The sequence below is a fragment of the Dendropsophus ebraccatus genome, unplaced genomic scaffold (assembly GCF_027789765.1).
Source record: "Dendropsophus ebraccatus isolate aDenEbr1 unplaced genomic scaffold, aDenEbr1.pat pat_scaffold_971_ctg1, whole genome shotgun sequence".
Classification (NCBI taxonomy): domain Eukaryota; kingdom Metazoa; phylum Chordata; class Amphibia; order Anura; family Hylidae; genus Dendropsophus; species Dendropsophus ebraccatus.
Window position 1 is genome coordinate 3,526 of NW_027210571.1, and position 26,518 is coordinate 30,043.

Consider the following 26,518-nt stretch of genomic DNA (forward strand, 5'->3'; position numbering starts at 1 on the left):
TGATACATTTCTAACCCCGTAACACCCTAAAAAGTAAAATATGTTTATGAAATGAAGGCCAGAATAAAGAGGACATATTGGTAATGTGACTTAGTTACTAATTTATTTAATACAACTTTCTTTTTTTAGAAGCAGAGAATTTCAAAGTTCATAAAATGCAAATTTTTTCAATTTTTCATGATATTTTGATGTTTTTTCACAAAAAACACACAAAGTAGTGACCAAATTTTGCCACTAATATAAAGTGCCATATGTGACGAAAAAACAATCTCAGAATCGCTAGCATACGTGAAAGCATCACTGAGCTATAAGCGCATAAAGTGAGACAGGTCAGATTTGAAAATGAGCCTGGTCTTTTAGGTGCAAATAGGCTCGGTCTTGAAGGGGTTAAAAGCTATCGTTTTTCCTTTTGTGATTAATGCGTGTTATCAGAGCCTGGATAGCTCAGTCGGTAGAGCATCAGACTTTTAATCTGAGGGTCCAGGGTTCAAGTCCCTGTTCAGGCGTGATGTTCTTTAAGAAATTCTCATTTACTGACTGAGGTTTTAATTTCAATCTTTATGTCCATATTCTACCAAACATTTCGAAAATTGACTTTGTACATATGCATCACTAGTGGACAATTCTCCTATTTACTCATAGCCAGCTTTCCTAGAACCTGAAAAATTTCTGTTGGGAGACAATCAGACCTTTATTCTGAGGATCCGAGAATTTAAATCCCTGTTCAGATTTAACAGTAAACATTTGCCTAAAACCTCAATGAAAAGTTTGAATTCATCTTTGTTGGCTTCTTTGCAAAACTATTGGTGTTTGTTTAAAAGTTTAGAATCATCTATAGTGGCTGTCCTTTCGAAAAGTTACACATTTTTTTGCCCCCTACAAATTAAAGTTTCAGAGCCTGGATAGCTCAGATCGGTAGAGGCATCAGACTTTTAAATCTGAGGGTCCAGGGTTCAAGTCCCTGTTCGGGGCGTGCTTTTCATCCGCAATGTCTTGTTTAGTGGTCAGGGTTGAAGTTCCTGTTCAAGATGTGCTTTTCAGTTTAGTGCATCTGTCTATAAATATTGCTTTCTTTAACCCCTTCACGTCAGCCATCTGTATATATACGTTCCTATTGCACATGCCCCGTTAGTAGGAATGTACATATACGTTCCTGACTGACAGGGGGCTTTGTGATGAGAACGGGAATCGCTGCAGGGACAGCGATCCCGCTCTCATCTGTGTACAGCACCGGAGATAATGAGGATCAGCTGCGATTCCGCAGCTGACCCCCATTAACCCCTTAGTGACCGCACGAAACGGCGATCACTAATGGGCCGGTGCCGCCGCTGTATTTCATCTCCCCCACCGTGAATCCACGGTGGGGGAGATGAAATAAGTAAAAATCAGACCCCAGATCAGCCCCTAGTGCCCCAGTCACTAACCCCCCCTCCCAGCGGCGGCCATCGGATCCAGATGGCCGCCGCGATCACTGTGAACAGACTAATGTCTGTTCACAGTGATCAAGCAAGAAAAATGAATGAAAGCCCCATGCTCTCCGCCACCGGAGGTAGCGGAGAGCAAGGGGCAGTCATCGGGACCCCCCCTGTGGGGTCCCGGTACAAGCGATCAGCGGTATATACTATATACCGCTGATCGCTTGTGCCATGTGCCGCCGGCACTTTTTATCCCTGTCACCATGAATGATTGGTGACAGGGGATAAAAAGTGATGTCCCCCCCACCCCCCAATCGCCACCCCACCCCCCCTGTCACCCCCGTCCCCAGTCACCCCCCCTTCCCCATATACTCACCGGAACCGACGGAGCTCCTTCCTCCCTCGACGTCCTGACTGCTTCTGATGTGCGCATGCGCGCCAGAAGCAGCCCAGCTCCTAAAAATTTAAAGTGACAGAGAACCAATTTGGTCTCTGTCACTGAACTATGATTACTGTGATAGAAAATATCACAGTAATCATAGTAATACAGTGAAAATGAATGTATAAAGTACAAAAAGTGACAAAACATACAAAAAAATAAAACACACACTTTTATTATAGTAATAATTACAGTTTACTCCCAAATTACCCCTAACCCCCCCCCAGATTACCCTTAAACCACCGCAGGTTGCCCGTAACCACCCCAGGTTGTCCGTAATCACGTCAGATTGCACGTAACCCCCCAGATTACCCGTACCACCGCACGTTGCCCTATGACCACCGCACCTTGCATCTGACCACCGCACCTTGCCTCTGAACACTGCACCTTGCCTCTAACCACCCCAAATTGCCAGTGACCCCTCCTGATTGCCCGTAACCACGCCAGATTACAGGTACCCACCTCAGATTACCTATTAGCACTTCAGTTTATCCGTAACCACAGCAGGTTGCCTGTAACCACAGCAGGTTGCCTGTAACCACCCCAGATTGTCCGCAACCACCCCAGATTGTCCGTAACCACAGCAGGTTGCCTGTAACCATACCAGATTGTCTGTAACCACAGCAGGTTGTCCGTATTCACCCCACGTTGCCCATAAACCACCCCAGGTTGCCTCTAACCACCCCAGGTTGCCTCTAACCACACCAGGTTGCCTCTAACCACACCAGGTTGCCTGTAACCACCCAGGTTGCCGTAACCACAGCAGGTTGCCTGTGACCACCCCATGTTGACCGTATCCACCCCAGATTATCATACCACCCCAGATTACCCGTAACCACCTCAGACTGCCCGTAACCACCCCAGACTGCCATTACCACCCCGAGACTGCCCGTAACCACCCCAGACTGCCGTAACCACCCCAGACTGCCCGAAACCACCTCTAGATTACCCGTAACACCCCAGATTACCGTAACCACCCCACATTACCTGTAATCTAATTTTTTTATTGTATTTTAGTAACTGCGCTATTTTAATAACTGTTACTAGCTGCGGTTTTTGCTCCAGCAAATTGGCGCTCCTTCCTTCTGAGCCCTGCTGTGTGCCCATACAGTGGTTTATGCCCACATATGGGGTACCGTTGTACTCAGGAGAACCTGCGTTACAGATTTTGGGGTCCATTTTTTCTCCTGTTCCTTGTGAAATTAAGAAATTTCAAACTAAACCAACATATTATTGGAAAAAATTCAAGTTTTTCATTTTTACTGGCCAATTTTGAATACTTTCCTCTAATACCTGTGGGGCCAAAATGCTCATCCTACCCCAAGATGAATTCTTTGAGGGGTGTACTTTCCGAAATGGGGGTGATTTTGGGGGGATTCTATTCTGTAGACACTACAGGGGCGCTGCAAACGCACCTGGTGCTCAGAAATTTCTTCAGAAAAATCTGCAGAGAAATGCTAATTGGCGCTCCTTCCCTTCTGAGCCCGGCTGTGTGCCCATACAGTGGTTATATGCCCACATATGGGGTACCGTTCTACTCAGGAGAACCTGCGTTACAGATTTTGGGTGAATTTTCTCTCCTGTTCCTCGTGAAAATTGAGAAATTTCCACTAAAAGGAACATATTATTGAAAAATTCGAGTTTTTTCATTTTTACTGTCTACTTTTGAATACTTTCCTCTAATACCTGTGGGGTCAAAATGCTCACCACACACCAAGATGAATTCTTTGAGGGTGCACTTTCCAAAATGGGATGACTTATGGCGAGATTTTACTCCGCTGGCACTACAGGGGCTCTGCAAACCCACCTGGCGCTCAGAAACTTCTTCAGCAAAATCTGCATTGAAAAAGCTAATTGGCGCTCCTTCCCTTCTGAGCCCCGCTGTGTGCCCATACAGTGGTTTATACCGACATATGAGGTACCTTTTTACTCAGGAGAACCTGCGTTACAAATTTTGGGGTACTTTTTTTCTCTTATTCCTCGTGAAATTGAGAAATTTCAAACTAAACGAACATATTATTGGAAAATTTGAGTTTTTCATTTTTACTGTCTACTTTTGAATACTTTCCTCTAATACCTGTGGGGTCAAAATGCTCACCACACCCCAAAAATGAATTCTTTGAGGGGTGCACTTTCCAAAATGGGGTGACTTATGGCGAGATTTTACTCCGCTGGCACTACAGGGGCTCTGCAAACACACCTGGCGCTCAGAAACTTCTTCAGCAAAATCTGCAATGGAAAAGCTAATTGGCGCTCCTTCCCTTCTGAGCCCCGCTGTGTGCCCATGCAGTGGTTTAACGCCCACATATGGGGTACCGTAGTACTCAAGAGAACATGTGTTACAAATTTTGGGGTGCTTTTCTCTCATGTTCCTTTTGAAAATGAGAAACTTTAATCTAAATGTATATATTAGTGGAAAATTTTAATTTTTCATTTTTTACAGCCTAATGGTGAATTACTTTCCTCCAGCCCCTGTAGGGTTAAAATGCTCATTATACCCCTAGATTAATTCTTTAAGGTGTCTAGTTTCCAAAATGGGGTCACTTATGGGGGTTTCCAGTATACAAACCTCCTAAATCAACTTAAAATAAGAACTGGTCCCTAAAAAAAATCAGTTTTGGAAACTTTCACGAAATGTGGTAATTTGCTGATACATTTCTAACCCCCGTAACACCCTAAAAAAGTAAAATATGTTTATGAAATGAAGCCAGAATAAAGAGGACATATTGGTAATGTGACTTAGTTACTAATTTATTTAATACAACTTTCTTTTTTAGAAGCAGAGAATTTCAAAGTTCATAAAATGCAAATTTTTTCAATTTTCATGATATTTTGATGTTTTTCACAAAAAACACACAAAGTAGTGACCAAATTTTGCCACTAATATAAAGTGCCATATGTGACGAAAAAACAATCTCAGAATCGCTAGCATACGTTAAAGCATCACTGAGCTATAAGCGCATAAAGTGAGACAGGTCAGATTTTGAAAAATGAGCCTGGTCTTTTAGGTGCAAATAGGCTCGGTCTTGAAGGGGTTAAAAAGCTATCGTTTTTCCTTTTGTGATTAAATGCGTGTTATCAGAGCCTGGATAGCTCAGTCGGTAGAGCATCAGACTTTTAATCTGAGGGTCCAGGGTTCAAGTCCCTGTTCAGGCGTGATGTTCTTTAAGAAATTCTCATTTACTGACTGAGGTTTTAATTTCAATCTTTATGTCCATATTCTACCAACGTTTCGAAAACTGACTTTGTACATATGCATCACTAGTGGACAATTCTCTTATTTACCCATAGCCAGCTTTCCAACAACCTAAATAGTTCTTTAGGAAATTCTCATTTACTGACTGAGGTTTTAATTTCAATCTTTATGTCCATATTCTACCAACATTTCGAAAATTGACTTTGTACATATGCATCACTAGTGGACAATTCTACTATTTACTCATAGCCAGCTTTCCTAGACCTGAAAAATTCTGTTGGGAGACCATCAGACCTTTATTCTGAGGATCCAGAATTTAAATCCCTGTTCAGATTTAACAGTAAACATTTGCTAAAACCTCAATGAAAAGTTGAATTCATCTTTGTTGGCTTCTTTGCAAAACTATTGTGTTTGTTTAAAAGTTTAGAATCATCTATAGTGCTGTCTTTCGAAAAGTTACACATTTTTTTGCCCCCTACAAATTAAAGTTTTCAGAGCCTGGATAGCTCAGTCGGTAGAGCATCAGACTTTTAATCTGAGGGTCCAGGGTTCAAGTCCCTGTTCGGGCGTGCTTTTCATCCGCAATGTCTTGTTTAGTGGTCAAGGGTTGAAGTTCCTGTTCAGATGTGCTTTTCAGTTTAGTGCATCTGTCTATAAATATTGCTTTCTTTAAAAAGCTATCGTTTTTTCCTTTTGTGATTAAATGCGAGTTTTTAGAGCCTGGATAGCTCAGTCGGTAGAGCATCAGACTTTTAATCTGAGGGTCCAGGGTTCAAGTCCCTGTTCAGGCGTGATGTTCTTTAGGAAATTCTCATTTACTGACTGAGGTTTTAATTTCAATCTTATGTCCATATTCTACCAACATTTCGAAAATTGACTTTGTACATATGCATCACTAGTGGACAATTCTCCTATTTACTCATAGCCAGCTTTCCTAGAACCTGAAAAGTTCCGTTGGGAGAACCATCAGACCTTTATTCTGAGGATCCAGAATTTAAATCCCTATTCAGATTTAACAGTAAACATTTGCTAAAACCTCAATGAAAAGTTTGAATTCATCTTTGTTGGCTTCTTTGCAAACTATTGTGTTTGTTTAAAAGTTTAGAATCATCTATAGTGCTGTCTTTCGAAAAGTTACACATTTATTTTGCCCCCTACAAATTAAAGTTTTCAGAGCCTCAGACTTTTAATCTGAGGGTCCAGGGTTCAAGTCCCTGTTCGGGGCGCGCTTTTCATCTGCAATTTCTTGTTTAGTGGTCAAGGGTTGAAGTTCCTGTTCAGATGTGCTTTTCAGTTTAGTGCATCTGTCTATAAATATTTCTTTCTTTAAAAAGCTATCGTTTTCCTTTTGTGATTAAAAGCGAGTTTTCAGAGCCTGGATAGCTCAGTCGGTAGAGCATCAGACTTTTAATCTGAGGGTCCAGGGTTCAAGTCCCTGTTCGGGCGCGCTTTTTTTATCCGCAATGTCTTGTTTAGTGGTCAAGGGTTGAAGTTCCTGTTCAGATGTGCTTTTCAGTTTAGTGCATCTGTCTATAATATTGCTTTCTTTAAAAAGATATCGTTTTTCCTTTTGTGATTTAACAAGAGTTTTCAGAGCCTGGATAGCTCAGTCGGTAGAGCATCAGACTTTTAATCTGAGGGTCCAGGGTTCAAGTCCCTGTTCGGGCGCGCTTTTCATCCGCAATTTCTTGTTTAGTGGTCAAGGGTTGAAGTTCCTGTTCAGATGTGCTTTTCAGTTTAGTGCATCTGTCTATAAATATTGCTTTCTTTAAAAAGCTATCGTTTTTCCTTTTGTGATTAAAAGCAAGTTTTCAGAGCCTGGATTGCTCAGTCGGTAGAGCATCAGACTTTTAATCTGAGGGTCCAGGGTTCAAGTCCCTGTTCAGGCGTGATGTTCTTTAGGAAATTCTCGTTTACTGACTGAGGGACAATTCTCTTATTTACTCATAGCCAGCTTTCCTACAACCTAAATAGTTCTTTAGGAAATTCTCATTTACTGACTGAGGTTTTAATTTCAATCTTTATGTCCATATTCTACCAACATTTCGAAAATTGACTTTGTACATATGCATCACTAGTGGACAATTCTCTTATTTACTCATAGCCAGCTTTCCTACAACCTAAATAGTTCTTTAGGAAATTCTCATTTACTGACTGAGGTTTTAATTTCAATCTTTATGTCCATATTCTACCAACATTTCGAAAATTGACTTTGTACATATGCATCACTAGTGGACAATTCTCCTATTTACTCATAGCCAGCTTTCCTAGAACCTGAAAAGTTCCGTTGGGAGACCATCAGACCTTTATTCTGAGGATCCAGAATTTAAATCCCTGTTCAGATTTAACAGTAAACATTTGCTAAAACCTCAATGAAAAGTTTGAATTCATCTTTGTTGGCTTCTTTGCAAAACTATTGTGTTTGTTTAAAAGTTTAGAATCATCTATAGTGCTGTCTTTCGAAAAGTTACACATTTTTTTTGCCCCCTACAAATTAAAGTTTTCAGAGCCTGGATAGCTCAGTCGGTAGAGCATCAGACTTTTAATCTGAGGGTCCAGGGTTCAAGTCCCTGTTCGGGTGTGCTTTTCATCCGCAATGTCTTGTTTAGCGGTCAAGGGTTGAAGTTCCTGTTCAGATGTGCTTTTCAGTTTAGTGCATCTGTCTATAAATATTGCTTTCTTTAAAAAGCTATCGTTTTTCCTTTTGTGATTAAAAGCAAGTTTACAGAGCCTGGATAGCTCAGTCGGTAGAGCATTAGACTTTTAATCTGAGGGTCCAGAGTTCAAGTCCCTGTTCAGGCGTGATGTTCTTTAGGAAATTCTCATTTACTGACTGAGGATTTAATTTCAATCTTTATGTCCATATTCTACCAACGTTTCGAAAACTGACTTTGTACATATGCATCACTAGTGGACAATTCTCTTATTTACTCATAGCCAGCTTTCCTACAACCTAAATAGTTCTTTAGGAAATTCTCATTTACTGACTGAGGTTTTAATTTCAATCTTTATGTCCATATTCTACCAACATTTCGAAAATTGACTTTGTACATATGTATCACTAGTGGACAATTCTCCTATTTACTCATAGCCTGCTTCCTAGAACCTGAAAAAGTTCCGTTGGGAGACCATCAGACCTTTATTCTGAGGATCCAGAATTTAAATCCCTATTCAGATTTAACAGTAAACATTTGCTAAAACCTCAATGAAAAGTTTGAATTCATCTTTGTTGGCTTCTTTGCAAAACTATTGTGTTTGTTTAAAAGTTTAGAATCATCTATATTGCTGTCTTTCGAAAAGTTACACATTTTTTTTGCCCCCTACAAATTAAATGTTTCAGAGTCTGGATAGCTCAGTCGGAAGAGCATCAGACTTTTAATCTGAGGGTCCAGGGTTCAAGTCCCTATTCGGGCGCGCTTTTCATCCGCAATTTCTTGTTTAGTGGTCAAGGGTTGAAGTTCCTGTTCAGATGTGCTTTTCAGTTTAGTGCATCTGTCTATAAATATTGCTTTCTTTAAAAAGCTATCGTTTTTCCTTTTGTGATTAAATGCGTATTATCAGAATCTGGATAGCTCAGTCGGTAGAGCATCAGACTTTTAATCTGAGGGTCCAGGGTTCAAGTCCCTGTTCAGGCGTGATGTTCTTTAAGAAATTCTCATTTACTGACTGAGGTTTTAATTTCAATCTTTATGTCCATATTCTACCAACGTTTCGAAAACTGACTTTGTACATATGCATCACTAGTGGACAATTCTCTTATTTACTCATAGCCAGCTTTCCTACAACCTAAATAGTTCTTTAGGAAATTCTCATTTACTGACTGAGGTTTTAATTTCAATCTTTATGTCCATATTCTACCAACGTTTCGAAAACTGACTTTGTACATATGCATCACTAGTGGACAATTCTCCTATTTACTCATAGCCAGCTTTCCTAGAACCTGAAAAGTTCCGTTGGGAGACCATCAGACCTTTATTCTGAGGATCCAGAATTTATATCCCTATTCAGATTTAACAGTAAACATTTGCTAAAACCTCAATGAAAAGTTTGAATTCATCTTTGTTGGCTTCTTTGCAAAACTATTGTGTTTGTTTAAAAGTTTAGAATCATCCATAGTGCTGTCTTTCGAAAAGTTACACATTTTTTTTGCCCCCTACAAATCAAAGTTTTCAGAGCCTAGATAGCTCAGTTGGTAGAGCATCAGTCTTTTAATCTGAGGGTCCAGGGTTCAAGTCCCTGTTCGGGCGCGCTTTTCATCCGCAATGTCTTGTTTAGTGGTTAAGGGTTGAAGTTCCTGTTCAGATGTGCTTTTCAGTTTAGTGCATCTGTCTATAAATATTGCTTTCTTTAAAAAGATATCGTTTTTCCTTTTGTGATTTAACAAGAGCTTTCAGAGCCTGGATAGCTCAGTCGGTAGAGCATCAGACTTTTAATCTGAGGGTCCAGGGTTCAAGTCCCTGTTCAGGCGTGATGTTCTTTAGGAAATTCTCATTTACTGACTGAGGTTTTAATTTCAATCTTTATGTCCATATTCTACCAACGTTTCGAAAACTGACTTTGTACATATGCATCACTAGTGGACAATTCTCTTATTTACTCATAGCCAGCTTTCCTACAACCTAAATAGTTCTTTAGGAAATTCTCATTTACTGACTGAGGTTTTAATTTCAATCTTTATGTCCATATTCTACCAACATTTCGAAAATTGACTTTGTACATATGCATCACTAGTGGACAATTCTCCTATTTACTCATAGCCAGCTTTCCTAGAACCTGAAAAGTTCTGTTGGGAGACCATCAGACCTTTATTCTGAGGATCCAGAATTAAAATCCCTATTCAGATTTAACAGTAAACATTTGCTAAAACCTCAATGAAAAGTTTGAATTCATCTTTGTTGGCTTCTTTGCAAAACTATTGTGTTTGTTTAAAAGTTTAGAATCATCTATAGTGCTGTCTTTCGAAAAGTTACACATTTTTTTGCCCCCTACAAATTAAAGTTTTCAGAGCCTCAGACTTTTAATCTGAGGGTCCAGGGTTCAAGTCCCTGTTCGGGCGCGCTTTTCATCCGCAATTTCTTGTTTAGTGGTCAAGGGTTGAAGTTCCTGTTCAGATGTGCTTTTCAGTTTAGTGCATCTGTCTATAAATATTGCTTTCTTTAAAAAGCTATCGTTTTTCCTTTTGTGATTAAAGCGAGTTTTCAGAGCCTGGATAGCTCAGTCGGTAGAGCATCAGACTTTTAATCTGAGGGTCCAGGGTTCAAGTCCCTGTTCAGGCGTGATGTTCTTTAGGAAATTCTAGTTTACTGACTGAGGGACAATTCTCTTATTTACTCATAGCCAGCTTTCCTACAACCTAAATAGTTCTTTAGGAAATTCTCATTTACTGACTGAGGTTTTAATTTCAATCTTTATGTCCATATTCTACCAACATTTCGAAAATTGACTTTGTACATATGCATCACTAGTGGACAATTCTCCTATTTACTCATAGCCAGCTTTCCTAGAACCTGAAAAGTTCCGTTGGGAGACCATCAGACCTTTATTCTGAGGATCCAGAATTTAAATCCCTATTCAGATTTAACAGTAAACATTTGCTAAAACCTCAATGAAAAGTTTGAATTCATCTTTGTTGGCTTCTTTGCAAAACTATTGTGTTTGTTTAAAAGTTTAGAATCATCTATAGTGCTGTCTTTCGAAAAGTTACACATTTTTTTTGCCCCCTACAAATCAAAGTTTTCAGAGCCTAGATAGCTCAGTCGGTAGAGCATCAGACTTTTACTCTGAGGGTCCAGGGTTCAAGTCCCTGTTCGGGCGCGCTTTTCATCCGCAATGTCTTGTTTAGTGGTTAAGGGTTGAAGTTCCTGTTCAGATGTGCTTTTCAGTTTAGTGCATCTGTCTATAAATATTGCTTTCTTTAAAAAGCTATCGTTTTTCCTTTTGTGATTAAATGCGAGTTTTCAGAGCCTGGATAGCTCAGTCGGTAGAGCATCAGACTTTTAATCTGAGGGTCCAGGGTTCAAGTCCCTGTTCAGGCGTGATGTTCTTTAGGAAATTCTCATTTACTGACTGAGGTTTTAATTTCAATCTTTATGTCCATATTCTACCAACGTTTCGAAAACTGACTTTGTACATATGCATCACTAGTGGACAATTCTCTTATTTACTCATAGCCAGCTTTCCTACAACCTAAATAGTTCTTTAGGAAATTCTCATTTACTGACTGAGGTTTTAATTTCAATCTTTATGTCCATATTCTACCAACATTTCGAAAATTGACTTTGTACATATGCATCACTAGTGGACAATTCTCCTATTTACTCATAGCCAGCTTTCCTAGAACCTGAAAAGTTCTGTTGGGAGACCATCAGACCTTTATTCTGAGGATCCAGAATTTAAATCCCTATTCAGATTTAACAGTAAACATTTGCTAAAACCTCAATGAAAAGTTTGAATTCATCTTTGTTGGCTTCTTTGCAAAACTATTGTGTTTGTTTAAAAGTTTAGAATCATCTATAGTGCTGTCTTTCGAAAACTTACACATTTTTTTTGCCCCCTACAAATTAAAGTTTTCAGAGCCTGGATAGCTCAGTCGGAAGAGCATCAGACTTTTAATCTGAGGGTCCCTGTTCGGGCCCGCTTTTCATCCGCAATTTCTTGTTTAGTGGTCAAGGGTTGAAGTTCCTGTTCAGATGTGCTTTTCAGTTTAGTGCATCTGTCTATAAATATTGCTTTCTTTAAAAAGCTATCGTTTTTCCTTTTGTGATTAAATGCAAGTTTTCAGAGCCTGGATAGCTCAGTCGGTAGAGCATCAGACTTTTAATCTAAGGGTCCAGGGTTCAAGTCCCTGTTCAGGTGTGATGTTCTTTAGGAAATTCTCATTTACTGACTGAGGTTTTAATTTCAATCTTTATGTCCATATTCTACCAACGTTTCGAAAACTGACTTTGTACATAGGCATCACTAGTGGACAATTCTCTTATTTACTCATAGCCAGCTTTCCTACAACCTAAATAGTTCTTTAGGAAATTCTCATTTACTGACTGAGGTTTTAATTTCAATCTTTATGTCCATATTCTACCAACATTTCGAAAATTGACTTTGTACATATGCATCACTAGTGGACAATTCTCCTATTTACTCATAGCCAGCTTTCCTAGAACCTGAAAAGTTCCGTTGGGAGACCATCAGACCTTTATTCTGAGGATCCAGAATTTAAATTCCTATTCAGATTTAACAGTAAACATTTGCTAAAACCTCAATGAAAAGTTTGAATTCATCTTTGTTGGCTTCTTTGCAAAACTATTGTGTTTGTTTAAAAGTTTAGAATCATCTATAGAGCTGTCTTTCGAAAAGTTACACATTTTTTTTGCCCCCTACAAATCAAAGTTTTCAGAGCCTAGATAGCTCAGTCGGTAGAGCATCAGACTTTTAATCTGAGGGTCCAGGGTTCAAGTCCCTGTTCGGGCGCGCTTTTCATCCGCAAAGTCTTGTTTAGTGCTTAAGGGTTGAAGTTCCTGTTCAGATGTGCTTTTCAGTTTAGTGCATCTGTCTATAAATATTGCTTTCTTTAAAAAGCTATCGTTTTTCCTTTTGTGATTAAAAGCGAGTTTTCAGAGCCTGGATAGCTCAGTCGGTAGAGCATCAGACTTTAATCTGAGGGTCCAGGGTTCAAGTCCCTGTTCAGGCGTGATGTTCTTTAGGAAATTCTCATTTACTGACTGAGGTTTTAATTTCAATCTTTATGTCCATATTCTACCAACGTTTCGAAAACTGACTTTGTACATATGCATCACTAGTGGACAATTCTCTTATTTACTCATAGCCAGCTTTCCTACAACCTAAATAGTTCTTTAGGAAATTCTCATTTACTGACTAAGGTTTTAATTTCAATCTTTATGTCCATATTCTACCAACATTTCGAAAATTGACTTTGTACATATGCATCACTAGTGGACAATTCTCCTATTTTACTCATAGCCAGCTTTCCTAGAACCTGAAAAGTTCCGTTGGGAGACCATCAGACCTTTATTCTGAGGATCCAGAATTTAAATCCCTATTCAGATTTAACAGTAAACATTTGCTAAAACCTCAATGAAAAGTTTGAATTCATCTTTGTTGGCTTCTTTGCAAAACTATTGTGTTTGTTTAAAAGTTTAGAATCATCTATAGTGCTGTCTTTCGAAAAGTTACACATTTTTTTGCCCCCTACAAATTAAAGTTTTCAGAGCCTGGATAGCTCAGTCGGAAGAGCATCAGACTTTTAATCTGAGGGTCCCTGTTCGGGCCCGCTTTTCATCCGCAATTTCTTGTTTAGTGGTCAAGGGTTGAAGTTCCTGTTCAGATGTGCTTTTCAGTTTAGTGCATCTGTCTATAAATATTGCTTTCTTTAAAAAGCTATCGTTTTTCCTTTTGTGATTAAATGCAAGTTTTCAGAGCCTGGATAGCTCAGTCGGTAGAGCATCAGACTTTTAATCTGAGGGTCCAGGGTTCAAGTCCCTGTTCAGGTGTGATGTTCTTTAGGAAATTCTCATTTACTGACTGAGGTTTTAATTTCAATCTTTATGTCCATATTCTACCAACGTTTCGAAAACTGACTTTGTACATAGGCATCACTAGTGGACAATTCTCTTATTTACTCATAGCCAGCTTTCCTACAACCTAAATAGTTCTTTAGGAAATTCTCATTTACTGACTGAGGTTTTAATTTCAATCTTTATGTCCATATTCTACCAACATTTCGAAAATTGACTTTGTACATATGCATCACTAGTGGACAATTCTCCTATTTACTCATAGCCAGCTTTCCTAGAACCTGAAAAGTTCCGTTGGGAGACCATCAGACCTTTATTCTGAGGATCCAGAATTTAAATCCCTATTCAGATTTAACAGTAAACATTTGCTAAAACCTCAATGAAAAGTTTGAATTCATCTTTGTTGGCTTCTTTGCAAAACTATTGTGTTTGTTTAAAAGTATAGAATCATCTATAGTGCTGTCTTTCGAAAAGTTACACATTTTTTTTGCCCCCTACAAATCAAAGTTTTCAGAGCCTAGATAGCTCAGTCGGTAGAGCATCAGACTTTTAATCTGAGGGTCCAGGGTTCAAGTCCCTGTTCGAGCGCGCTTTTCATCCGCAATGTCTTGTTTAGTGCTTAAGGGTTGAAGTTCCTGTTCAGATGTGCTTTTCAGTTTAGTGCATCTGTCTATAAATATTGCTTTCTTTAAAAAGCTATCGTTTTTCCTTTTGTGATTAAATGCGAGTTTTCAGAGCCTGGATAGCTCAGTCGGTAGAGCATCAGACTTTTAATCTGAGGGTCCAGGGTTCAAGTCCCTGTTCAGGCGTGATGTTCTTTAGGAAATTCTCATTTACTGACTGAGGTTTTAATTTCAATCTTTATGTCCATATTCTACCAACGTTTCGAAAACTGACTTTGTACATATGCATCACTAGTGGACAATTCTCTTATTTACTCATAGCCAGCTTTCCTACAACCTAAATAGTTCTTTAGGAAATTCTCATTTACTGACTGAGGTTTTAATTTCAATCTTTATGTCCATATTCTACCAACATTTCGAAAATTGACTTTGTACATATGCATCACTAGTGGACAATTCTCCTATTTACTCATAGCCAGCTTTCCTAGAACCTGAAAAGTTCCGTTGGGAGACCATCAGACCTTTATTCTGAGGATCCAGAATTTAAATCCCTATTCAGATTTAACAGTAAACATTTGCTAAAACCTCAATGAAAAGTTTGAATTCATCTTTGTTGGCTTCTTTGCAAAACTATTGTGTTTGTTTAAAAGTTTAGAATCATCTATAGTGCTGTATTTCGAAAAGTTACACATTTTTTTTGCCCCCTACAAATCAAAGTTTTCAGAGCCTAGATAGCTCAGTCGGTAGAGCATCAGACTTTTAATCTGAGGGTCCAGGGTTCAAGTCCCTGTTCGGGCGCGCTTTTCATCCGCAATGTCTTGTTTAGTGGTTAAGGGTTGAAGTTCCTGTTCAGATGTGCTTTTCAGTTTAGTGCATCTGTCTGTTAAAAAGCTATCGTTTTTCCTTTTGTGATTAAATGCGAGTTTTCAGAGCCTGGATAGCTCAGTCGGTAGAGCATCAGACTTTTAATCTGAGGGTCCAGGGTTCAAGTCCCTGTTCAGGCGTGATGTTCTTTAGGAAATTCTCATTTACTGACTGAGGTTTTAATTTCAATCTTTATGTCCATATTCTAACAACGTTTCGAAAACTGACTTTGTACATATGCATCACTAGTGGACAATTCTCTTATTTACTCATAGCCAGCTTTCCTACAACCTAAATAGTTCTTTAGGAAATTCTCATTTACTGACTGAGGTTTTAATTTCAATCTTTATGTCCATATTCTACCAACATTTCGAAAATTGACTTTGTACATATGCATCACTAGTGGACAATTCTCCTATTTACTCATAGCCAGCTTTCCTAGAACCTGAAAAGTTCTGTTGGGAGACCATCAGACCTTTATTCTGAGGATCCAGAATTTAAATCCCTATTCAGATTTAACAGTAAACATTTGCTAAAACCTCAATGAAAAGTTTGAATTCATCTTTGTTGGCTTCTTTGCAAAACTATTGTGTTTGTTTAAAAGTTTAGAATCATCTATAGTGCTGTCTTTCGAAAAGTTACACATTTTTTTTGCCCCCTACAAATTAAAGTTTTCAGAGCCTGGATAGCTCAGTCGGTAGAGCATCAGACTTTTAATCTGAGGGTCCAGGGTTCAAGTCCCTGTTCGGGTCCGCTTTTCATCCGCAATTTCTTGTTTAGTGGTCAAGGGTTGAAGTTCCTGTTCAGATGTGCTTTTCAGTTTAGTGCATCTGTCTATAAATATTGCTTTCTTTAAAAAGCTATCGTTTTTCCTTTTGTGATTAAATGCGAGTTTTCAGAGCCTGGATAGCTCAGTCGGTAGAGCATCAGACTTTTAATCTGAGGGTCCAGGGTTCAAGTCCCTGTTCAGGCGTGATGTTCTTTAGGAAATTCTCATTTACTGACTGAGGTTTTAATTTCAATCTTTATGTCCATATTCTACCAACGTTTCGAAAACTGACTTTGTACATATGCATCACTAGTGGACAATTCTCTTATTTACTCATAGCCAGCTTTCCTACAACCTAAATAGTTCTTTAGGAAATTCTCATTTACTGACTGAGGATTTAATTTCAATCTTTATGTCCATATTCTACCAACATTTCGAAAATTGACTTTGTACATATGCATCACTAGTGGACAATTCTCCTATTTACTCATAGCCAGCTTTCCTAGAACCTGAAAAGTTCCGTTGGGAGACCATCAGACCTTTATTCTGAGGATCCAGAATTTAAATCCCTATTCAGATTTAACAGTAAACATTTGCTAAAACCTCAATGAAAAGTTTGAATTCATCTTTGTTGGCTTCTTTGCAAAACTATTGTGTTTGTTTAAAAGTTTAGAATCATCTATAGTGCTGTCTTTCGAAAAGTTACACATTTTTTTTGCCCCCTACAAATCAAAGTTTTCAGAGCCTAGGATAGCTCAGTCGGTAGAGCATCAGACTTTTAATCTGAGGGTCCAGGGTTCAAGTCCCTGTTCGGGGCGCGCTTTTCATCCGCAATGTCTTGTTTAGTGGTTAAGGGTTGAAGTTCCTGTTCAGATGTGCTTTTCAGTTTAGTGCATCTGTCTATAAATATTGCTTTCTTTAAAAAGCTATCGTTTTTCCTTTTGTGATTGAATGCGAGTTTTCAGAGCCTGGATAGCTCAGTCGGTAGAGCATCAGACTTTTAATCTGAGGGTCCAGGGTTCAAGTCCCTGTTCAGGCGTGATGTTCTTTAGGAAATTCTCATTTACTGACTGAGGTTTTAATTTCAATCTTTATGTCCATATTCTACCAACGTTTCGAAAACTGACTTTGTACATATGCATCACTAGTGGACAATTCTCTTATTTACTCATAGCCAGCTTTCCTACAACCTAAATAGTTCTTTAGGAAATTCTCATTTACTGACTGAGGTTTTAATTTCAATCTTTATGTCCATATTCTACCAACATTTCGAAAATTGACTTTGTACATATGCATCACTAGTGGACAATTCTCCTATTTACTAATAGCCAGCTTTCCTAGAACCTGAAAAGTTCCGTTGGGAGACCATCAGACCTTTATTCTGAGGATCCAGAATTTAAATCCCTATTCAGATTTAACAGTAAACATTTGCTAAAACCTCAATGAAAAGTTTGAATTCATCTTTGTTGGCTTCTTTGCAAAACTATTGTGTTTGTTTAAAAGTTTAGAATCATCTATAGTGCTGTCTTTCGAAAAGTTACACATTTTTTTTGCCCCCTACAAATCAAAGTTTTCAGAGCCTAGATAGCTCAGTCGGTAGAGCATCAGACTTTTAATCTGAGGGTCCAGGGTTCAAGTCCCTGTTCGGGTGCGCTTTTCATCCGCAATGTCTTGTTTAGTGGTTAAGGGTTGAAGTTCCTGTTCAGATGTGCTTTTCAGTTTAGTGCATCTGTCTATAAATATTGCTTTCTTTAAAAAGCTATCGTTTTTCCTTTTGTGATTAAAATGCGAGTTTTCAGAGCCTTGATAGCTCAGTCGGTAGAGCATCAGACTTTTAATCTGAGGGTCCAGGGTTCAAGTCCCTGTTCAGGCGTGATGTTCTTTAGGAAATTCTCATTTACTGACTGAGGTTTTAATTTCAATCTTTATGTCCATATTCTACCAACGTTTCGAAAACTGACTTTGTACATATGCATCACTAGTGGACAATTCTCTTATTTACTCATAGCCAGCTTTCCTACAACCTAAATAGTTCTTTAGGAAATTCTCATTTACTGACTGAGGTTTTAATTTCAATCTTTATGTCCATATTCTACCAACATTTCGAAAATTGACTTTGTACATATGCATCACTAGTGGACAATTCTCCTATTTACTCATAGCCAGCTTTCCTAGAACCTGAAAAGTTCCGTTGGGAGACCATCAGACCTTTATTCTGAGGATCCAGAATTTAAATCCCTATTCAGATTTAACAGTAAACATTTGCTAAAACCTCAATGAAAAGTTTGAATTCATCTTTGTTGGCTTCTTTGCAAAACTATTGTGTTTGTTTAAAAGTTTAGAATCATCTATAGTGCTGTCTTTCGAAAAGTTACACATTTTTTCTGCCCCCTACAAATTAAAGTTTTCAGAGCCTGGATAGCTCAGTCGGAAGAGCATCAGACTTTTAATCTGAGGGTCCCTGTTCGGGCCCGCTTTTCATCCGCAATTTCTTGTTTAGTGGTCAAGGGTTGAAGTTCCTGTTCAGATGTGCTTTTCAGTTTAGTGCATCTGTCTATAAATATTGCTTTCTTTAAAAAGCTATCGTCTTTCCTTTTGTGATTAAATGCAAGTTTTCAGAGCCTGGATAGCTCAGTCGGTAGAGCATCAGACTTTTAATCTGAGGGTCCAGGGTTCAAGTCCCTGTTCAGGCGTGATGTTCTTTAGGAAATTCTCATTTACTGACTGAGGTTTTAATTTCAATCTTTATGTCCATATTCTACCAACGTTTCGAAAACTGACTTTGTACATATGCATCACTAGTGGACAATTCTCTTATTTACTCATAGCCAGCTTTCCTACAACCTAAATAGTTCTTTAGGAAATTCTCATTTACTGACTGAGGTTTTAATTTCAATCTTTATGTCCATATTCTACCAACATTTCGAAAATTGACTTTGTACATATGCATCACTAGTGGACAATTCTCCTATTTACTCATAGCCAGCTTTCCTAGAACCTGAAAAGTTCCAGTTGGGAGACCATCAGACCTTTATTCTGAGGATCCAGAATTTAAATCCCTATTCAGATTTAACAGTAAACATTTGCTAAAACCTCAATGAAAAGTTTGAATTCATCTTTGTTGGCTTCTTTGCAAAACTATTGTGTTTGTTTAAAAGTTTAGAATCATCTATAGTGCTGTCTTTCGAAAAGTTACACATTTTTTTGCCCCCTACAAATCAAAGTTTTCAGAGCCTAGATAGCTCAGTCGGTAGAGCATCAGACTTTTAATCTGAGGGTCCAGGGTTCAAGTCCCTGTTCGGGCGCGCTTTTCATCCGCAATGTCTTGTTTAGTGGTTAAGGGTTGAAGTTCCTGTTCAGATGTGCTTTTCAGTTTAGTGCATCTGTCTATAAATATTGCTTTCTTTAAAAAGCTATCGTTTTTCCTTTTGTGATTAAATGCGAGTTTTCAGAGCCTGGATAGCTCAGTCGGTAGAGCATCAGACTTTTAATCTGAGGGTCCAGGGTTCAAGTCCCTGTTCAGGCGTGATGTTCTTTAGGAAATTCACATTTACTGACTGAGGTTTTAATTTCAATCTTTATGTCCATATTCTAACAACGTTTCGAAAACTGACTTTGTACATATGCATCACTAGTGGACAATTCTCTTATTTACTCATAGCCAGCTTTCCTACAACCTAAATAGTTCTTTAGGAAATTCTCATTTACTGACTGAGGTTTTAATTTCAATCTTTATGTCCATATTCTACCAACATTTCGAAAATTGACTTTGTACATATGCATCACTAGTGGACAATTCTCCTATTTACTCATAGCCAGCTTTCCTAGAACCTGAAAAGTTCTGTTGGGAGACCATCAGACCTTTATTCTGAGGATCCAGAATTTAAATCCCTATTCAGATTTAACAGTAAACATTTGCTAAAACCTCAATGAAAAGTTTGAATTCATCTTTGTTGGCTTCTTTGCAAAACTATTGTGTTTGTTTAAAAGTTTAGAATCATCTATAGTGCTGTCTTTTGAAAAGTTACACATTTTTTTTGCCCCCTACAAATTAAAATTTTCAGAGCCTGGATAGCTCAGTCGGAAGAGCATCAGACTTTTAATCTGAGGGTCCCTGTTCGGGCCCGCTTTTCATCCGCAATTTCTTGTTTAGTGGTCAAGGGTTGAAGTTCCTGTTCAGATGTGCTTTTCAGTTTAGTGCATCTGTCTATAAATATTGCTTTCTTTAAAAAGCTATCGTTTTTCCTTTTGTGATTAAATGCAAGTTTTCAGAGCCTGGATAGCTCAGTCGGTAGAGCATCAGACTTTTAATCTGAGGGTCCAGGGTTCAAGTCCCTGTTCGGGCGCGCTTTTCATCCGCAATTTCTTGTTTAGTGGTCAAGGGTTGAAGTTCCTGTTCAGATGTGCTTTTCAGTTTAGTGCATCTGTCTATAAATATTGCTTTCTTTAAAAAGCTATCGTTTTTCCTTTTGTGATTAAAAGCGAGTTTTCAGAGCCTGGATAGCTCAGTCGGTAGAGCATCAGACTTTTAATCTGAGGGTCCAGGGTTAAAGTCCCTGTTCAGGCGTGATGTTCTTTAGGAAATTCTCGTTTACTGACTGAGGTTTTAATTTCAATCTTTATGTCCATATTCTAACAACGTTTCGAAAACTGACTTTGTACATATGCATCACTAGTGGACAATTCTCTTATTTACTCATAGCCAGCTTTCCTACAACCTAAATAGTTCTTTAGGAAATTCTCATTTACTGACTGAGGTTTTAATTTCAATCTTTATGTCCATATTCTACCAACATTTCGAAAATTGACTTTGTACATATGCATCACTAGTGGACAATTCTCCTATTTACTCATAGCCAGCTTTCCTAGAACCTGAAAAGTTCCGTTGGGAGACCATCAGACCTTTATTCTGAGGATCCAGAATTTAAATCCCTATTCAGATTTAACAGTAAACATTTGCTAAAACCTCAATGAAAAGTTTGAATTCATCTTTGTTGGCTTCTTTGCAAAACTATTGTGTTTGTTTAAAAGTTTAGAATCATCTATAGTGCTGTCTTTCGAAAAGTTACACATTTTTTTTGCCCCCTACAAATTCAAAGTTTTCAGAGCCTAGGATAGCTCAGTCGGTAGAGCATCAGACTTTTAATCTGAGGGTCCAGGGTTCAAGTCCCTGTTCGGGCGCGCTTTTCATCCGCAATGTCTTGTTTAGTGGTTAAGGGTTGAAGTTCCTGTTCAGATGTGCTTTTCAGTTTAGTGCATCTGTCTATAAATATTGCTTTCTTTAAAAAGCTATCGTTTTTCCTTTTGTGATTAAAAGCGAGTTTTCAGAGCCTGGATAGCTCAGTCGGTAGAGCATCAGACTTTTAATCTGAGGGTCCAGGGTTCAAGTCCCTGTTCAGGCGTGATGTTCTTTAGGAAATTCTCATTTACTGACTGAGGTTTTAATTTCAATCTTTATGTCCATATTCTACCAACGTTTCGAAAACTGACTTTGTACATATGCATCACTAGTGGACAATTCTCTTATTTACTCATAGCCAGCTTTCCTACAACCTAAATAGTTCTTTAGGAAATTCTCATTTACTGACTGAGGTTTTAATTTCAATCTTTATGTCCATATTCTACCAACATTTCGAAAATTGACTTTGTACATATGCATCACTAGTGGACAATTCTCCTATTTACTCATAGCCAGCTTTCCTAGAACCTGAAAAGTTCTGTTGGGAGACCATCAGACCTTTATTCTGAGGATCCAGAATTTAAATCCCTATTCAGATTTAACAGTAAACATTTGCTAAAACCTCAATGAAAAGTTTGAATTCATCTTTGTTGGCTTCTTTGCAAAACTATTGTGTTTGTTTAAAAGTTTAGAATCATCTATAGTGCTGTCTTTTGAAAAGTTACACATTTTTTTTGCCCCCTACAAATTAAAGTTTTCAGAGCCTGGATAGCTCAGTCGGAAGAGCATCAGACTTTTAATCTGAGGGTCCCTGTTCGGGCCCGCTTTTCATCCGCAATTTCTTGTTTAGTGGTCAAGGGTTGAAGTTCCTGTTCAGATGTGCTTTTCAGTTTAGTGCATCTGTCTATAAATATTGCTTTCTTTAAAAAGCTATCGTTTTTCCTTTTGTGATTAAATGCAAGTTTTCAGAGCCTGGATAGCTCAGTCGGTAGAGCATCAGACTTTTAATCTGAGGGTCCAGGGTTCAAGTCCCTGTTCAGGCGTGATGTTCTTTAGGAAATTCTCATTTACTGACTGAGGTTTTAATTTCAATCTTTATGTCCATATTCTACCAACGTTTCGAAAACTGACTTTGTACATATGCATCACTAGTGGACAATTCTCTTATTTACTCATAGCCAGCTTTCCTACAACCTAAATAGTTCTTTAGGAAATTCTCATTTACTGACTGAGGTTTTAATTTCAATCTTTATGTCCATATTCTACCAACATTTCGAAAATTGACTTTGTACATATGCATCACTAGTGGACAATTCTCCTATTTACTCATAGCCAGCTTTCCTAGAACCTGAAAAGTTCCGTTGGGAGACCATCAGACCTTTATTCTGAGGATCCAGAATTTAAATCCCTATTCAGATTTAACAGTAAACATTTGCTAAAACCTCAATGAAAAGTTTGAATTCATCTTTGTTGGCTTCTTTGCAAAACTATTGTGTTTGTTTAAAAGTTTAGAATCATCTATAGTGCTGTCTTTCGAAAAGTTACACATTTTTTTTGCCCCCTACAAATTCAAAGTTTTCAGAGCCTAGATAGCTCAGTCGGTAGAGCATCAGACTTTTAATCTGAGGGTCCAGGGTTCAAGTCCCTGTTCGGGCGCGCTTTTCATCCGCAATGTCTTGTTTAGTGGTTAAGGGTTGAAGTTCCTGTTCAGATGTGCTTTTCAGTTTAGTGCATCTGTCTATAAATATTGCTTTCTTTAAAAAGCTATCGTTTTTCCTTTTGTGATTAAATGCGAGTTTTCAGAGCCTGGATAGCTCAGTCGGTAGAGCATCAGACTTTTAATCTGAGGGTCCAGGGTTCAAGTCCCTGTTCAGGCGTGATGTTCTTTAGGAAATTCTCATTTACTGACTGAGGTTTTAATTTCAATCTTTATGTCCATATTCTACCAACGTTTCGAAAACTGACTTTGTACATATGCATCACTAGTGGACAATTCTCTTATTTACTCATAGCCAGCTTTCCTACAACCTAAATAGTTCTTTAGGAAATTCTCATTTACTGACTGAGGTTTTAATTTCAATCTTTATGTCCATATTCTACCAACATTTCGAAAATTGACTTTGTACATATGCATCACTAGTGGACAATTCTCCTATTTACTCATAGCCAGCTTTCCTAGAACCTGAAAAGTTCCGTTGGGAGACCATCAGACCTTTATTCTGAGGATCCAGAATTTAAATCCCTATTCAGATTTAACAGTAAACATTTGCTAAAACCTCAATGAAAAGTTTGAATTCATCTTTGTTGGCTTCTTTGCAAAACTATTGTGTTTGTTTAAAAGTTTAGAATCATCTATAGTGCTGTCTTTCGAAAAGTTACACATTTTTTTTGCCCCCTACAAATTAAAGTTTTCAGAGCCTAGATAGCTCAGTCGGTAGAGCATCAGACTTTTAATCTGAGGGTCCAGGGTTCAAGTCCCTGTTCGGGTGCGCTTTTCATCCGCAATGTCTTGTTTAGTGGTTAAGGGTTGAAGTTCCTGTTCAGATGTGCTTTTCAGTTTAGTGCATCTGTCTATAAATATTGCTTTCTTTAAAAAGCTATCGTTTTTCCTTTTGTGATTAAATGCGAGTTTTCAGAGCCTGGATAGCTCAGTCGGTAGAGCATCAGACTTTTAATCTGAGGGTCCAGGGTTCAAGTCCCTGTTCAGGCGTGATGTTCTTTAGGAAATTCTCATTTACTGACTGAGGTTTTAATTTCAATCTTTATGTCCATATTCTACCAACGTTTCGAAAACTGACTTTGTACATATGCATCACTAGTGGACAATTCTCTTATTTACTCATAGCCAGCTTTCCTACAACCTAAATAGTTCTTTAGGAAATTCTCATTTACTGACTGAGGTTTTAATTTCAATCTTTATGTCCATATTCTACCAACATTTCGAAAATTGACTTTGTACATATGCATCACTAGTGGACAATACTCCTATTTACTCATAGCCAGCTTTCCTAGAACCTGAAAAGTTCCGTTGGGAGACCATCAGACCTTTATTCTGAGGATCCAGAATTTAAATCCCTATTCAGATTTAACAGTAAACATTTGCTAAAACCTCAATGAAAAGTTTGAATTCATCTTTGTTGGCTTCTTTGCAAAACTATTGTGTTTGTTTAAAAGTTTAGAATCATCTATAGTGCTGTCTTTCGAAAAGTTACACATTTTTTTGCCCCCTACAAATTAAAGTTTTCAGAGCCTGGATAGCTCAGTCGGTAGAGCATCAGACTTTTAATCTGAGGGTCCAGGGTTCAAGTTCCTGTTCGGGCGCGCTTTTCATCCGCAATTTCTTGTTTAGTGGTCAAGGGTTGAAGTTCCTGTTCAGATGTGCTTTTCAGTTTAGTGCATCTGTCTATAAATATTGCTTTCTTTAAAAAGCTATCGTTTTCCTTTTGTGATTAAATGCGAGTTTTCAGAGCCTGGATAGCTCAGTCGGTAGAGCATCAGACTTTTAATCTGAGGGTCCAGGGTTCAAGTCCCTGTTCAGGCGTGATGTTCTTTAGGAAATTCTCATTTACTGACTGAGGTTTTAATTTCAATCTTTATGTCCATATTCTACCAACGTTTCGAAAACTGACTTTGTACATATGCATCACTAGTGGACAATTCTCTTATTTACTCATAGCCAGCTTTCCTACAACCTAAATAGTTCTTTAGGAAATTCTCATTTACTGACTGAGGTTTTAATTTCAATCTTTATGTCCATATTCTACCAACATTTCGAAAATTGACTTTGTACATATGCATCACTAGTGGACAATTCTCCTATTTACTCATAGCCAGCTTTCCTAGAACCTGAAAAGTTCCATTGGGAGACCATCAGACCTTTATTCTGAGGATCCAGAATTTAAATCCCTATTCAGATTTAACAGTAAACATTTGCTAAAACCTCAATGAAAAGTTTGAATTCATCTTTGTTGGCTTCTTTGCAAAACTATTGTGTTTGTTTAAAAGTTTAGAATCATCTATAGTGCTGTCTTTCGAAAAGTTACACATTTTTTTTGCCCCCTACAAATCAAAGTTTTCAGAGCCTAGATAGCTCAGTCGGTAGAGCATCAGACTTTTAATCTGAGGGTCCAGGGTTCAAGTCCCTGTTCGGGCGCGCTTTTCATCCGCAATGTCTTGTTTAGTGGTTAAGGGTTGAAGTTCCTGTTCAGATGTGCTTTTCAGTTTAGTGCATCTGTCTATAAATATTGCTTTCTTTAAAAAGCTATCGTTTTTCCTTTTGTGATTAAAATGCGAGTTTTCAGAGCCTGGATAGCTCAGTCGGTAGAGCATCAGACTTTTAATCTGAGGGTCCAGGGTTCAAGTCCCTGTTCAGGCGTGATGTTCTTTAGGAAATTCTACATTTACTGACTGAGGTTTTAATTTCAATCTTTATGTCCATATTCTAACAACGTTTCGAAAACTGACTTTGTACATATGCATCACTAGTGGACAATTCTCTTATTTACTCATAGCCAGCTTTCCTACAACCTAAATAGTTCTTTAGGAAATTCTCATTTACTGACTGAGGTTTTAATTTCAATCTTTATGTCCATATTCTACCAACATTTCGAAAATTTACTTTGTACATATGCATCACTAGTGGACAATTCTCCTATTTACTCATAGCCAGCTTTCCTAGAACCTGAAAAGTTCCTGTTGGGAGACCATCAGACCTTTATTCTGAGGATCCAGAATTTAAATCCCTATTCAGATTTAACAGTAAACATTTGCTAAAACCTCAATGAAAAGTTTGAATTCATCTTTGTTGGCTTCTTTGCAAAACTATTGTGTTTGTTTAAAAGTTTAGAATCATCTATAGTGCTGTCTTTCGAAAAGTTACACATTTTTTTTGCCCCCTACAAATTAAAGTTTTCAGAGCCTGGATAGCTCAGTCGGTAAGAGCATCAGACTTTTAATCTGAGGGTCCAGGGTTCAAGTCCCTGTTCGGGCCCGCTTTTCATCCGCAATTTCTTGTTTAGTGGTCAAGGGTTGAAGTTCCTGTTCAGATGTGCTTTTCAGTTTAGTGCATCTGTCTATAAATATTGCTTTCTTTAAAAAGCTATCGTTTTTCCTTTTGTGATTAAATGCGAGTTTTCAGAGCTTGGATAGCTCAGTCGGTAGAGCATCAGACTTTTAATCTGAGGGTCCAGGGTTCAAGTCCCTGTTCAGGCGTGATGTTCTTTAGGAAATTCTCAGTTTACTGACTGAGGTTTTAATTTCAATCTTTATGTCCATATTCTACCAACGTTTCGAAAACTGACTTTGTACATATGCATCACTAGTGGACAATTCTCTTATTTACTCATAGCCAGCTTTCCTACAACCTAAATAGTTCTTTAGGAAATTCTCATTTACTGACTGAGGTTTTAATTTCAATCTTTATGTCCATATTCTACCAACATTTCGAAAATTGACTTTGTACATATGCATCACTAGTGGACAATTCTCCTATTTACTCATAGC

At 38.1% G+C, this 26,518-nt stretch overlaps 39 non-coding genes across 39 annotated transcripts; all 39 read left to right on the forward strand.

Annotated features, from left to right (window-relative positions):
* The first annotated feature begins 433 nt into the window (after nt 1-433).
* On the forward strand, nt 434-506 carry TRNAK-UUU (transfer RNA lysine (anticodon UUU)). The gene has a single exon. It is a non-coding gene; the product is annotated as a tRNA-Lys (tRNA).
* A 4,431-nt stretch (nt 507-4,937) lies between these two features.
* On the forward strand, nt 4,938-5,010 carry TRNAK-UUU (transfer RNA lysine (anticodon UUU)). The gene has a single exon. It is a non-coding gene; the product is annotated as a tRNA-Lys (tRNA).
* A 536-nt stretch (nt 5,011-5,546) lies between these two features.
* On the forward strand, nt 5,547-5,619 carry TRNAK-UUU (transfer RNA lysine (anticodon UUU)). The gene has a single exon. It is a non-coding gene; the product is annotated as a tRNA-Lys (tRNA).
* A 149-nt stretch (nt 5,620-5,768) lies between these two features.
* On the forward strand, nt 5,769-5,841 carry TRNAK-UUU (transfer RNA lysine (anticodon UUU)). The gene has a single exon. It is a non-coding gene; the product is annotated as a tRNA-Lys (tRNA).
* Nucleotides 5,842-6,423: 582 nt separating this feature from the next.
* TRNAK-UUU (transfer RNA lysine (anticodon UUU)) lies at nt 6,424-6,496 on the forward strand. Its single transcript has one exon. It is a non-coding gene; the product is annotated as a tRNA-Lys (tRNA).
* Nucleotides 6,497-6,645: 149 nt separating this feature from the next.
* On the forward strand, nt 6,646-6,718 carry TRNAK-UUU (transfer RNA lysine (anticodon UUU)). Its single transcript has one exon. It is a non-coding gene; the product is annotated as a tRNA-Lys (tRNA).
* Nucleotides 6,719-6,866: 148 nt separating this feature from the next.
* TRNAK-UUU (transfer RNA lysine (anticodon UUU)) lies at nt 6,867-6,939 on the forward strand. Its single transcript has one exon. It is a non-coding gene; the product is annotated as a tRNA-Lys (tRNA).
* Nucleotides 6,940-7,558: 619 nt separating this feature from the next.
* On the forward strand, nt 7,559-7,631 carry TRNAK-UUU (transfer RNA lysine (anticodon UUU)). The gene has a single exon. It is a non-coding gene; the product is annotated as a tRNA-Lys (tRNA).
* Nucleotides 7,632-9,224: 1,593 nt separating this feature from the next.
* Nucleotides 9,225-9,297, forward strand: TRNAK-UUU (transfer RNA lysine (anticodon UUU)). Its single transcript has one exon. It is a non-coding gene; the product is annotated as a tRNA-Lys (tRNA).
* A 148-nt stretch (nt 9,298-9,445) lies between these two features.
* Nucleotides 9,446-9,518, forward strand: TRNAK-UUU (transfer RNA lysine (anticodon UUU)). Its single transcript has one exon. It is a non-coding gene; the product is annotated as a tRNA-Lys (tRNA).
* A 735-nt stretch (nt 9,519-10,253) lies between these two features.
* TRNAK-UUU (transfer RNA lysine (anticodon UUU)) lies at nt 10,254-10,326 on the forward strand. The gene has a single exon. It is a non-coding gene; the product is annotated as a tRNA-Lys (tRNA).
* Nucleotides 10,327-10,791: 465 nt separating this feature from the next.
* TRNAK-UUU (transfer RNA lysine (anticodon UUU)) lies at nt 10,792-10,864 on the forward strand. The gene has a single exon. It is a non-coding gene; the product is annotated as a tRNA-Lys (tRNA).
* Nucleotides 10,865-11,012: 148 nt separating this feature from the next.
* TRNAK-UUU (transfer RNA lysine (anticodon UUU)) lies at nt 11,013-11,085 on the forward strand. The gene has a single exon. It is a non-coding gene; the product is annotated as a tRNA-Lys (tRNA).
* A 1,359-nt stretch (nt 11,086-12,444) lies between these two features.
* Nucleotides 12,445-12,517, forward strand: TRNAK-UUU (transfer RNA lysine (anticodon UUU)). Its single transcript has one exon. It is a non-coding gene; the product is annotated as a tRNA-Lys (tRNA).
* Nucleotides 12,518-13,484: 967 nt separating this feature from the next.
* On the forward strand, nt 13,485-13,557 carry TRNAK-UUU (transfer RNA lysine (anticodon UUU)). The gene has a single exon. It is a non-coding gene; the product is annotated as a tRNA-Lys (tRNA).
* Nucleotides 13,558-14,317: 760 nt separating this feature from the next.
* On the forward strand, nt 14,318-14,390 carry TRNAK-UUU (transfer RNA lysine (anticodon UUU)). Its single transcript has one exon. It is a non-coding gene; the product is annotated as a tRNA-Lys (tRNA).
* Nucleotides 14,391-14,929: 539 nt separating this feature from the next.
* On the forward strand, nt 14,930-15,002 carry TRNAK-UUU (transfer RNA lysine (anticodon UUU)). The gene has a single exon. It is a non-coding gene; the product is annotated as a tRNA-Lys (tRNA).
* Nucleotides 15,003-15,135: 133 nt separating this feature from the next.
* On the forward strand, nt 15,136-15,208 carry TRNAK-UUU (transfer RNA lysine (anticodon UUU)). Its single transcript has one exon. It is a non-coding gene; the product is annotated as a tRNA-Lys (tRNA).
* Nucleotides 15,209-15,747: 539 nt separating this feature from the next.
* TRNAK-UUU (transfer RNA lysine (anticodon UUU)) lies at nt 15,748-15,820 on the forward strand. Its single transcript has one exon. It is a non-coding gene; the product is annotated as a tRNA-Lys (tRNA).
* A 148-nt stretch (nt 15,821-15,968) lies between these two features.
* Nucleotides 15,969-16,041, forward strand: TRNAK-UUU (transfer RNA lysine (anticodon UUU)). The gene has a single exon. It is a non-coding gene; the product is annotated as a tRNA-Lys (tRNA).
* Nucleotides 16,042-16,803: 762 nt separating this feature from the next.
* Nucleotides 16,804-16,876, forward strand: TRNAK-UUU (transfer RNA lysine (anticodon UUU)). Its single transcript has one exon. It is a non-coding gene; the product is annotated as a tRNA-Lys (tRNA).
* A 761-nt stretch (nt 16,877-17,637) lies between these two features.
* Nucleotides 17,638-17,710, forward strand: TRNAK-UUU (transfer RNA lysine (anticodon UUU)). Its single transcript has one exon. It is a non-coding gene; the product is annotated as a tRNA-Lys (tRNA).
* A 747-nt stretch (nt 17,711-18,457) lies between these two features.
* Nucleotides 18,458-18,530, forward strand: TRNAK-UUU (transfer RNA lysine (anticodon UUU)). Its single transcript has one exon. It is a non-coding gene; the product is annotated as a tRNA-Lys (tRNA).
* Nucleotides 18,531-19,069: 539 nt separating this feature from the next.
* TRNAK-UUU (transfer RNA lysine (anticodon UUU)) lies at nt 19,070-19,142 on the forward strand. The gene has a single exon. It is a non-coding gene; the product is annotated as a tRNA-Lys (tRNA).
* A 148-nt stretch (nt 19,143-19,290) lies between these two features.
* Nucleotides 19,291-19,363, forward strand: TRNAK-UUU (transfer RNA lysine (anticodon UUU)). Its single transcript has one exon. It is a non-coding gene; the product is annotated as a tRNA-Lys (tRNA).
* Nucleotides 19,364-20,110: 747 nt separating this feature from the next.
* On the forward strand, nt 20,111-20,183 carry TRNAK-UUU (transfer RNA lysine (anticodon UUU)). Its single transcript has one exon. It is a non-coding gene; the product is annotated as a tRNA-Lys (tRNA).
* Nucleotides 20,184-20,331: 148 nt separating this feature from the next.
* Nucleotides 20,332-20,404, forward strand: TRNAK-UUU (transfer RNA lysine (anticodon UUU)). The gene has a single exon. It is a non-coding gene; the product is annotated as a tRNA-Lys (tRNA).
* A 540-nt stretch (nt 20,405-20,944) lies between these two features.
* Nucleotides 20,945-21,018, forward strand: TRNAK-UUU (transfer RNA lysine (anticodon UUU)). Its single transcript has one exon. It is a non-coding gene; the product is annotated as a tRNA-Lys (tRNA).
* A 148-nt stretch (nt 21,019-21,166) lies between these two features.
* On the forward strand, nt 21,167-21,239 carry TRNAK-UUU (transfer RNA lysine (anticodon UUU)). Its single transcript has one exon. It is a non-coding gene; the product is annotated as a tRNA-Lys (tRNA).
* A 747-nt stretch (nt 21,240-21,986) lies between these two features.
* TRNAK-UUU (transfer RNA lysine (anticodon UUU)) lies at nt 21,987-22,059 on the forward strand. The gene has a single exon. It is a non-coding gene; the product is annotated as a tRNA-Lys (tRNA).
* A 540-nt stretch (nt 22,060-22,599) lies between these two features.
* TRNAK-UUU (transfer RNA lysine (anticodon UUU)) lies at nt 22,600-22,672 on the forward strand. The gene has a single exon. It is a non-coding gene; the product is annotated as a tRNA-Lys (tRNA).
* A 148-nt stretch (nt 22,673-22,820) lies between these two features.
* TRNAK-UUU (transfer RNA lysine (anticodon UUU)) lies at nt 22,821-22,893 on the forward strand. Its single transcript has one exon. It is a non-coding gene; the product is annotated as a tRNA-Lys (tRNA).
* A 760-nt stretch (nt 22,894-23,653) lies between these two features.
* Nucleotides 23,654-23,726, forward strand: TRNAK-UUU (transfer RNA lysine (anticodon UUU)). The gene has a single exon. It is a non-coding gene; the product is annotated as a tRNA-Lys (tRNA).
* A 538-nt stretch (nt 23,727-24,264) lies between these two features.
* TRNAK-UUU (transfer RNA lysine (anticodon UUU)) lies at nt 24,265-24,337 on the forward strand. The gene has a single exon. It is a non-coding gene; the product is annotated as a tRNA-Lys (tRNA).
* Nucleotides 24,338-24,484: 147 nt separating this feature from the next.
* Nucleotides 24,485-24,557, forward strand: TRNAK-UUU (transfer RNA lysine (anticodon UUU)). Its single transcript has one exon. It is a non-coding gene; the product is annotated as a tRNA-Lys (tRNA).
* Nucleotides 24,558-25,096: 539 nt separating this feature from the next.
* On the forward strand, nt 25,097-25,169 carry TRNAK-UUU (transfer RNA lysine (anticodon UUU)). The gene has a single exon. It is a non-coding gene; the product is annotated as a tRNA-Lys (tRNA).
* A 149-nt stretch (nt 25,170-25,318) lies between these two features.
* Nucleotides 25,319-25,391, forward strand: TRNAK-UUU (transfer RNA lysine (anticodon UUU)). The gene has a single exon. It is a non-coding gene; the product is annotated as a tRNA-Lys (tRNA).
* A 541-nt stretch (nt 25,392-25,932) lies between these two features.
* Nucleotides 25,933-26,006, forward strand: TRNAK-UUU (transfer RNA lysine (anticodon UUU)). Its single transcript has one exon. It is a non-coding gene; the product is annotated as a tRNA-Lys (tRNA).
* Nucleotides 26,007-26,154: 148 nt separating this feature from the next.
* On the forward strand, nt 26,155-26,227 carry TRNAK-UUU (transfer RNA lysine (anticodon UUU)). The gene has a single exon. It is a non-coding gene; the product is annotated as a tRNA-Lys (tRNA).
* Nucleotides 26,228-26,518: the final 291 nt, after the last annotated feature.